This window comes from Balearica regulorum, chromosome 23 (assembly GCF_011004875.1).
Source record: "Balearica regulorum gibbericeps isolate bBalReg1 chromosome 23, bBalReg1.pri, whole genome shotgun sequence".
Taxonomy (NCBI): Eukaryota; Metazoa; Chordata; class Aves; order Gruiformes; family Gruidae; genus Balearica; species Balearica regulorum.
Window position 1 is genome coordinate 4445704 of NC_046206.1, and position 10761 is coordinate 4456464.

The 10761-nt window shown below is 41.0% G+C and overlaps 1 protein-coding gene across 1 annotated transcript in view; it reads right to left on the reverse strand.

Annotated features, from left to right (window-relative positions):
- Positions 1–10761, reverse strand: part of LOC142604879 (uncharacterized) — a 106353-nt gene that overhangs the window by 9634 nt on the left and 85958 nt on the right. Inside the window, exon 77 of the mRNA XM_075774337.1 lies at positions 6121–6989. The gene's annotated coding sequence lies outside the window, so the exon portion shown is untranslated. The remainder of the gene's footprint in view (positions 1–6120; positions 6990–10761) is intronic.

Genomic DNA, 10761 nt, shown 5'->3' on the forward strand with positions numbered 1-10761 from the left:
GGCTAGGCTCCTAATTTTAATTCCACAGTCAAGTGACTAAGGTAGCGGAGATGATTGCTGGGGGAGAGGGCATAAGCAAGGAACTTATCTGAGGATAATATATCTTTCTGATGTGCTTCCAGTTTCCTCTGCTGGATCAAAATTAAACTGTTTTATTTCATTGGCCCAGCTTCTTTTGCAAGTATTCTAATTTGTGCCTCTTCCTTAAAGAACCCAATTTCACGATGGGCAGCTGCAAAAATACTAAGCTTTCACTTTTAGTGCTTACGTTTTGCTTAAGCATGCTGCCTTTGGCAGAATCAGTCCATTAATCATTCTGGTGAGAAGAAAAAAACCACGGAACTACTTTTCAGAGTACCATTCCCACAGGCATGGTAATTTATTAGGACTGATTTTCTTTATGACGCTGTTTTCCCTTTCTGAACTTTGGTGACCTTTGCAAAACTGATCCACTATTCTATTTTAGTCTTTGTTTCTTACTAGCATAGCATATAATTCTTCCTTTCTGATGTTTGGTTTCAAATGCATTCACTTTGTGATGAAATGATACTCATTTTGTAGTATCACTTCAGCAGCTTTAAGATGATACTGCAAGACAGCAATATTTGAATGCAATGCTGATTCTGTGAAATAATCTGATAAAAATAGACTTTGTTCCAAGGAGCTGCTCTCTTGAATGGATGCTCAGAAACTTTTGAAATTATTAATCTTAAAATACATTATCTTAAAGAGTAATCTATTTCCAAACGATGTAGTAGCCTAAACTCCTACACACTATGAATACAAAGCCTCGTTTTGCCAAGTAGTTTAAATTTTCAGGGTTCTGAAACAGCTAAAAAGAAAGTATTTTTATGTGCGTGTGAAATATCAAAGTGTCTGACTTCACTTCCAAGGCAGAAAATACTAACTTATGTAATTTAATTTGTCATGATTACAGTTTCCATAGGAGAGAGGAATAACACACACTTTGGAACTTCTCTAGACATCCCAAATACGTTAACTGTGTATGCTGTGCTGCCTGCCCAAACTGCACTACAATTTAGAACAATTACATGAGAAGACAAAGACGTAGTTTACTATTGCTAAAAAGCACACGGCTAGCGTCCAATAAAACCCCAAGTCAGTAGCTCAGCTACACACATTCTCAAATTTAAATTCACATCGACACCAAGAGGGATGAAAACTTCTCAAGCGAAGTTAGCATTATGGCATTAAGCCCTGTAAATCTTGTCACCCAACGGCTCACATTAAGTAAACCAGAGCACGGCTGTTTCCATGGCTTTTAGGGCACCTCGTGCAATCAAGATCCCAAAATGCTGCACATTACTAAGCTCAAATGGTTTCACAGCCCATCTACACATTTGAAGAGGAATAAGCCTGTCTAGTCAGAACCAAACTGTAAAAAAAAGATATTTGATTCAATCCTTTATTTTACATTCATATCAAGTGCCTAACTGCCTAATTAGCTGAGAGGGGAAGCTATACAGGCAGTCTGGAAGCCAACCTATTTATCATTTACATTTAAGCAATGCTTTCATATTTGCAAAGTGCTATGCAAATACCAATTACCGCCATGATGCAGCAGAGCTTATTAACACAAGCACAGTGCTGATGCGATTACGCTGCTTCCAGCTCAGGAGCTAGCTCATTTGCCAGCAGCCCAGCGGTCTTTGCCCTGCCTGCCTCCTGTTGCAGAGTACAGTTATGCTATGACACCTCCATCTCCCTCCCACTCTCCTGGAAAGTGCCTGGAATAAGAGTATCATAATACCTTAAAAGTGACTTCCAAAGCGTGAAGCTCAGGTTCAACACCTGACACGCGCCCGATCCGTGTGCAGCAAGGACAGCTCTGCAGACAGGCTACACAGCAGCAAGGAAGAAGTAATGAAGCTCATTTGACAGGATGTCCCAGTTATCCCCTGCTTTGTCTATCTTTTCACAGGGTTATCAAGAGCATGAGCATATGTTGCACTTTACAGTCCTTTGCCTTATTAAATTCAGAGCATCCCCTGTAACTGTTTACTTTTGATTCCTCTCTTCCACTTCCAGAGAAAGACGAGGAGCACATGGCATTTGTCCCAGGAGAGGAACAACCTCCTGCGGCCTGGGAACCACTTGGGTCTGATCCACTACCAAAAGGACTCAATTTGTTTTCCCTCTTGTCAAAAGCACAGGCTACCGCCCAGCTATTTTGTCCCATTAGCTTGCTTATACTAACATTGTGTAACACATGTAACTCATGATAGATCTCAGCCACCACCCACCTACTTATCACAAAACTTCACATACTGAACATGGATTTGGTGACATAGGGAGCCTTCCATTCAAAATTAGCTTTTTCACACATCATCTCACCCCAGATGCATTCAAAACAACTGATTCTTGAAGCAAAACTAGATGGGACTTGCAAGATCCTCTTCTGGTAAAAATCAGCATTAACAGCAAATATTTCTCCATGACAAATCGGTGTGACCGACTGAAGCTCAACTCCTAGCAAAATGTGTTAAAAGGAAGCCCAAGGACTACGTATGCTCACATCCTTGAGTAGTTCAGACATGTCTGTACACAAAAGCCAAATCCAAACAGTGTGAGCTTGGGAAATGCTTGTTTTAATATTTAAACCACATCACCTGCACTCATCTATATGCATTTGTTCCTAAAGACAGGATTCATCTCCCCTCAAAGCTAGGTATTTCATCTAAAGTATTTCATCTTCCCGGCTGCTCCTTTATTCAGGCAGAGAACAGCTTGCCTCTACAGGGTAATTATAATCTCGTATACACCTAACATGAATGAGACGAATTGCTATCTGGAGGTGCTTCTTTCTTCCTTTTGGCTATAAAGACAACCTGAGTGACTAGTGTAGCCTCAGAGTTAAAATTAGATGAGCTGTATCCCAACCTAGGCAATTTTGTACTAAGAGATCTTATTATGTTTTGCGGCTATCAAGCAAATTATATGGGGAAGGGACACACACAAATCAAGCAAGCAGAAAACTCGAGTCTCATCCTCTCACTGGGATCTCACTGCTGCTATTGATTTTACTATGGAAGCACTCCAATTGTGGGGACCACCAGCTGTAAAAGCCCCAGAATAGACTGATGCCCCCAGCAAACAGTGGTCTTTGCACCGCTTCACACAATAATGCTGTGAGCCCACCCCATTCCCTCGGTGCTTGAGGTGGCAGTCGGAACACAGAACAGGGAAAAACACTTAGCTGGGGGCTGTGACACCGTACCAAGTTGATACGATACTCAGTTAGGACCTCAGATTTACTAGTTGATCTTGTACAAGTCACTGCCTCGCCGTGACTCAGTTTCTCCATCTGTAAAGTGAAGATGATGCTCTTGACCTCCTTTGCCAATTATTATTAGATCTACTGACGAAAAAACCCCAACCCTAACACATAGGTGTTACTGCTGACTAACTAGGGGCATTTTACAGATGCCTTTAAGTATGACACTAAAAAGACCCAGTCCTGTGACCTTCCTCAAGCTGAGCACAGTAAAAACAGATACCACAGACACGACTTATAAAAGGAGAAGAGCTACAGGAAAAAATCTAAACTCAGCTAACATTTTCTATTTAAGATGTTAAATACAAATGCTTCACTAACACCAAACTGCAAAACACTTAAGTACATCCAGAATCTAACAAAACTTTGCATTCTTTGTGGATAGAAGAGCTTTTCAAAACATTAACCGTGCTATCCTGAGCCATTTCCAAAGTCAGCCAGACTGTGAAATCTAGTGAATTCATTGCTAGCCAAGGCCCAATCCTGTATCTTCCAATATTTCTTACTTAACTGATTCTATTCTAATTTGCATCGAACGAGCAGTTGGACTGGTTCTCAGCAGCAGTCGGACAATATCCAGTGTAAATCAGAGTCAAGGGCATTTTCCCAAGAGGAAAGTAGGTGAAAGGTAAGGTTGGATTTTCCTTCAGCATTAACTGCTCCAAGATTGAAAGCGCACGGTGAAACTCTGCCCACGTACAGGGACACGCTCAGCGTTGGCGTACGGGGAGGTGATGGCAATGGTGCAGACAGAGGCAGAGTGCCTCACCCATGCTGGCTTTGAGGAAGGCTATGAAGAGGGTGGAAAGGCTCCTTCGTCTCTTTATGACCATTGCTCCACGCGTACAGACCTACAGCACGTAAAACTTTCTCTTTCTCTGGACGGAGCTAAGTGGCAGGGGACTTTTTTCATTGTGATTTTCTGTATCATGGCTGAAGCACCAGTAACTTAGATTAGCTATGCACAACCATAAGAGTTGACCTTTTAGAAACTGGTGAGAATAGGCACTGTGAATTTGTTGCGCTCATGATGCAAAGGCCCTATGTCACAGCACCAACGCTTTCTCTAGTTCTGCATTTTACCTTTCAAACTGCTTATCTCCCACCTGCAACATCTCAGACTACCCGGGTGACTCTGAAGTGAGACACTGGGTTACAAGTACAAAGGATGGTGTGGGACCAAAGCAGAGGCACTGGCAGTAAGGACATGGAGACTTGGCCAAGCCCCTTCACATGGCTTTGACAAATATGAAACAAGTTTTTCTTGACCCCAAGTATTTTCTGTACAAGGCTGAGCGCAAGGTCTGTACGGGTAAGATTTCATGCTGCTCTGGGCTGCATACAAACCCATGTGATTTTTGAATTCCACAGATAAAATGCTGTTTGCAGCTTCGTATCACAGCTCAAACATCCCAGTTGTGTAACACCTTGAACTACTTCAAGACCATTTTCTCTCACCCCACTGAGGTTCAGCCGTCTCTGAATTTTACTCAAGGATAAAAATGTGACCATTATTGTTAGAGGACAGAGTTTCAAATGAAATACAAATTAAAAATGAAATACATACAGATTCTCTGAAATATCTCAAAAGGTATGATGAATTGAGTAGAGAGTGTTCTCCCTCCCTCCCCACCTTTTAAAGCAGCCAACAGAATTCCACTGCAATGATATCACATGTAAATAAAAAAAAAAGAAAAAAAGAAAAAAGAAAGAAGAGGGGGACGTGGCTTTCTCTATTAAATGCTTCAACAGATGCCTACCACCTTGCCTGCTCTGGTAGCAGCCCTATACAAACCACCCACTTTTCTGGGAATGCAAAGATGCAAAGGCAAAATGAAAAAACAGCTTAAACTCAGTTATTTTAAAACAGGCTTTACTCTTTTCTTCCATTAAGCCACCAAAGCCCACAGTTTTCAATATCCTTTTGAACTACTAGCCATTTAAACTTTGCTTCCTGCCCTGCAAATCTGCTAGCATTGTTACTGATGGGAATACCAAACACAGAGGTCAATCTGTACCAGAGCAATGGTCGCTGGCTGTCAGCTCTTGTAAACCATGAGCCATCACTTTGTCAGTCTCAGCCTTCGGCTTTGCAAGCTGTGACTAAAGATCCTGACTTGCTCTGCTAGCAGCTGTTGCAAGCTGTGAGCCAGCATCTTGGCATTCTCAGCTGAAACACTCACCACTTCTGTGCTCACGAACTGTCATTTTCAGTTAGCAGAACTCTCGGGTGACATGGCAGCAATGCAAGGACATCGCAGGGTAAAAAATCTGTTTGAACAACCCACATTCAACCGATTCATTTTTAATCACTTTCCAACAGAGGTCATCCACACAGTAAATGTCTGGCTGTGGCACCTCAGTCATCTTCCAATGAGAATTATTTTGCTAGTCAAGATCTAGTCCTGCTGTATCAGTTGTCCATTACTTGTCCAGTCACATTAGTGCAATGACCTGCTTTTCATCATAAAAAACCCCCAAAAGTCACAGACCAAAATTTTCTAGCGAAAGAGCATCTTTGCCAAATAACGTTTACTTCGTTTCCACGTGAAATTAGGAAATAATTCTTGCCCACTCAAAGTGACTTTTGACAAATAATGGACAACACCTTTCCAGAGGCTGTGTATGGAAACCACAGACTGTCCTTTCCAGACAGCATTACTGAAAACATGTAACACACACACCATGTATTTTACAAGCGAGTCCACCCCAAAGCTTCCTTGCCTACATTTGCATAGGTGCTTTGGGGTAAACATACCTCTGCGCTACTATCCATTTTCTCTTCCTACGTGTCCAGTTTTAGCTACACATAGGCCCATACTCACATTCCTCTTTTAACTGTCCCTTTTTCATCCTGAAGCTTGCCTCTGCCACTTGACAGGCTGTGATGTCTGTCAGGAATGAGGTTGGCTGTGGTGTTCTGGAGGAGCAGATTCAGACTGCAAACTACAGGTTGGCTCTGCAAGTTCTAGATGCACTGGTTTGGCACATGAACCAACACATCAGGTAACATTTTAAAAGGAAAAATGTATCCTTTTGCCTGAGAATGACGAAAGCATCAAGACAGCAGCTGTTTGAAAGACTAGAATTTACAAATTCTTAGAAATCATTTATGATTGCAAATGAAACGTTGGAAATACCACTAGGTTTAAAGAAGAAAGTTACACTGTGTTTCCACACCAACTTCCAGTCCTGACTGTACCTTTGCACAGCCCCAGGAAGTTGCAAAGAAGATGACCAATTTTCCTTACCGTTTTTATACCATGTTCAGTATGAATTCAGTAATGGTTCGTATCAATAGCACTAGGAAGCAGGAAGATAAAATATCAAGAAGAATAAGAAAGTCCTAGATACTGCAACTCATCTGTGGCTTCTGTTTTCTTCCTCAGAGACAGAAAATGACAACAGAAGATTGCTTCTAATCAATACTCCCCCCACCCCTTCACAAGAAATGTGCAAGTTTTACTAATCTTTTTGAACTTTCTTTAGGCAGGGACCAGCTAGCTCAGCACTTGATAGACAGACACACCTCTATAGCTCACTATTTCAAGTAACCCAAATTACTTTAGATATGGTAGAGACAGTCATAGCTTCTTGATAACCCATGTGAAAAAGTCTTGAATGAGCAGTTCTCCGCACCAAAACCTGACAGAATACAAATGACTGTATTGTTGTAGAAATCTAAGTAGAAAGTCTGTAAACAAGGGTAGAGATGAAAAGACCAGTCACTTCCCCCACGCCTAACTAGCTCTTTTATCAGATGATGTGAAAAAATAAATGATATATTGACATAAATATATAAAATGATACATTTCATCCGTGTTATCTCTTTGCGGATATACAAAACTCACCTCAGCAGTATATTAGCTTCAAAAGGGTGAGGGTAGGCCAAATCCTAACATAAAATCAAGATAAAACTTTCACTGAAACAGACTACAGCTGCAGAGACTGTGCCAAGTACCCGGGGATATCAAGTCAGCACGGTATTTATAGTGAGGCACACTATAGTTCACCATTTAAAATGCTGTCTTAAAAACTGAGAATTAAGCCTATTGCACCTCATCATTTCCTACTCATGTTTGATTAACAAGAAAGGAAAATGAGGAAAAAAGCACAGAAATATACCTTTCTCTGAACTCCATACAGTACTATGTAAACCAGAACGTGCAGTTCCCCGATCAGAGGAAGATGAACGCTGTAGGCACTCAGACAAGGAGTGGTTTATAACCAATGCCTAAATTAGAAGTGTCAAAATACTGCCTAAGCTTTTGTTTTAATTTGGCTCCTGAGAGCTCTATGCCAGTGCTTGGTTCATCATTTGTGGCCTGTGAATTATGGTTTAACATCTGTGGGTTCAATTAAGAAGGAAAAAAAAGTTAAGATTTAGCACAAGCTTTTCCCTCTGCTGAGAGGGAAGTTCCTCCTCTGCACTGAGTAAGGAAACAAGGAATCTTCAAAACTTCCCACCTTTGCTCCTAGATGGACCCAGAATACATTCTCAGGCCCTTCTACTTGCTTTCTCTAACAGGTTGCCTTCTATTGCAGATAGCTGGCTGCAAAGCCTTGTTCTAAAGGCTGCTTAAAGTACAAGGAAATCATATGGCTCATGGACCTACCTGCCAGTGCCTAGCTCATCTGCAGTTCTATCCCACCATTGAAAGATGATTTCAGCACCACAAAACTATCACCTAAGTGCAGCTTTTGTTTTACGCTTGGCCTCGAAGGAAAAAAAGAACAAAACAAAACACTTCTCTATCCCTGGAGATAGGCCTGTGCTAGGACGCCAAGACAGACATACATTCTGTTCTCTGAAATGTTACTTTTGCTGCTGTGAAAGCAATGAATGAACAAGGAAAGCACTAAGAAGAGGCTGCTGTGCTCCCTCTGCTGGCTCTCCCTGAGGGAAGGCAGCGAGCCTGCACTGCGTCTTGTAAAGGCAAATCTACATCGAGATCTACCACCCACTCCTAAAGGTACTCCTAAAACTGCATGCTGCCATTGTTGCTAATGCAGGCCCCACTTCAAACAAGATAGGAGGCACGTAAATAACACGGCAAAGGTCAACAAGCAAACTGCAGGCAAATGCATTACATTCTCCTTCCTCCAAAAGCCCTTACAAACATTTACACCTTTGCTTCACAACCTGAAAGAATTTGAGAATTGTAGCACAGGTATCGGCAACCTGCAGTCTTCAAACACTACAAGTTGAGAAGTGTGTTGAACAACAGCAAAGCATTCTCCAGGCTGTCTTTTTACAGGACTTGCATGCAGACATAGGAACTTAGAATAGGATCAAAACATGTCTTAATTCTGGTGAAGAAGTGCAAGAGACGTAATAATTCAGAGGGGACACATTTTATTTTTCTAGACTGATATTTAGAAATCATTTTTCTAGACCGATATTTAGAAACACCATTCATTTAACCTTCTAAACAGGGCTCAGTTATGAATGTTGAGACACCCTAGAAACACGCGTGACGATTGCAGCTCTCTGGCACAGACCCAAGTATATTCCTCCCTATACATGCCATGTCTTGCCAAACCAAGGCACAAGTGCTTCATGGGCAGGATTCGCTTGTGTACAAGCACTTGTCCAGAACTGCAGCCTGGGTTTTCATGTGGGTTCTATTTCTGGTACCTATTTCAGCAGTGCCAAATGACAAAACCCAAGAAGATCAGTGGCAAGTGACTACTGTTAACGAGGATAATTTCTCCCAAAGGTGGGATATTACACTGTCCAACCACAGGATGTTGGTTCACGAGGAACAACAGATTTGTCTTTTTACACTGCTTCTCATCTTTACTTTGTAACTCATAGGAAAACAATCCCTTCAGTGGACAAAACAGAACTTTTTAACCATCAATTTTGCACTTTGAACTTGGCAGCTCAATACAGATCATTTGTCAGCAGCAAACCCTGCTCAACACTTTACAAATATTGTTAAGCTATGGTGCTGTCTATGGGGCTTTCCCAGTTTAATTTGCTACAAAACATACCCTTAAGAAGACAGATGTGTCACTGTAAATATTGCAGGTCAACCAAGGTGTATGGGGTACTTCGTTGCTAAACACTTTTCTAATTTGCATTTCTAACATTTGTCCCCAGACAAAAGTAGTCATTATTTATAGAAGACATGCAAGAACTGCCCAAATGACCCAGATAACATTCTAAATCACAAACCATTACTAAAAAGTACAGAGTAGTTGTTTTTACAAATCCGTGAGCAGCAGGATATAATGATACGCATTCTTGTTTTCCATCTACCAGCTATTCCTTGCCATTAGATTAGTAATCCCAGTTCCCAGTTGAAAATTGTAAATGAACAAGATAAAGTATGCTAGCCCTCTCTTCACATTTCCCAGCCCACTGTCTTTACCAACACAGCTGATGGACAACGCAACTGCATTCCTGGAAGGCATTTCCCTGTTTCCAAGTCCATGTTTCCTTTCACATGTCCCCCCACTTCCAGCCTCAGCAGTCTAGTTTGATGTCAAATATGCTCACTGTACCTCCTGATATTCTTGCTCTAATATCTTTTCCAGCAACAGAGAGGACAATCTCAGTAATGGGTAACATATGACACAGGCCGATTCACTGGATACAGTCAATATATTACTGTTTTTGCATATGGCGCATATTGTGAATCTCCAGTAGTTACATACATATGAAAAGGCTTATATATTCAAGCCCCAGGACACGATCCAGTTCTCAATACAACACAGAGCAGAAACTGAATATGAAACCTTTCCAGATACACTTCAGTATCTTGTGTAACATTCGAAGATTAAAAAATGCCATGGAAAAAGACCAATACACATAAACTGAGATATGGAAACAGCTTTGCTTTTTAATACAAGCATTGTTTAAGGAGGTATGATACTCGAATCACTAGAAACCTGTCCACGATTTCAACACGAATTCACGCTCCTGTTGAAGTAGTAAAGGATGTTCCTTGGTGTTCTTCCCTACACTAACAGCTTATATATATATGGCTTGAAACAGTCAACATTTGTTATCTCTATTAACATGTTATATCTCACCACAATTTGAGTCATCTGCTAGTGACTGTGGTACCTCACAGCATCTCAAATGATCCAACTTGAAGCTCATGAATTATACAACGTAAAAGACGAACTGCTGACGTGTTATGTTGTTCAGCGAGACCAGTTATGTCAGACAGATGAAAGACAGTCTTCCCCCAAATAATGTTCAAGTATAGAAAATCTTTCACTGTATTTGAGTGAGTTTTTCATCAGCTAAATTTCAGAGGTGAACAAGTAGTTAACTTTACTTCTAAATGATGAGATACATCAGGTATCAAAAGTGTAATAAATCTGATTATTACTCCTGTATGGAAGATGGTAATTGGTGCAAGACAATCAATTTAAATAAGCTGTTCAGGTAAGTGCTCTTGCTGAAAATTAACTGGGAAGTGCTTTTTTCAGCTAAGCATGAAGGTTAAAAA